The sequence below is a fragment of the Brassica oleracea genome, chromosome C9 (genome assembly GCF_000695525.1).
Source record: "Brassica oleracea var. oleracea cultivar TO1000 chromosome C9, BOL, whole genome shotgun sequence".
Taxonomy (NCBI): domain Eukaryota; kingdom Viridiplantae; phylum Streptophyta; class Magnoliopsida; order Brassicales; family Brassicaceae; genus Brassica; species Brassica oleracea.
In genome coordinates this window covers 31,593,870-31,594,280 of record NC_027756.1, presented here as the reverse complement: position 1 = coordinate 31,594,280, position 411 = coordinate 31,593,870, and positions in this window count along the sequence as shown.

Here is a 411-nt window from a genome sequence, read left to right as displayed (position 1 = left end):
CGGCTTATTATAAATCGAGAGAACTCCGGGTTTTTCGAAGTTAGAGGGCGAAGGAGTGAGTTGTCGTCTCATTCCTTGCCCCCGGACGATCACCGTATCCATAGTATGTTGAGAGCGCAGCTTTTGCTTTGTGCGAGGACTCGTGAAAACGTATAGACTTAAGTGAAGAGACAAGTTTTGGGATCTCATATCGGGATGTCGATATTATGCCTTTGAGATGTCAGGATCCAGCAAGACTGGGTTTAGGGCAAGACCTAGGTTTACTCTCGGACTAAGGCTATGCGATGACAAGTAGGCTTTCGTTTTGCCTGTTTGTGATTTCTACCTGATTCGTACCGAAATAAAGTCCGCGAAGTGTTATCGGCTTATATGACTTGTCTTGGCATGAATCGAGCTACTTCCAAAGGCCGT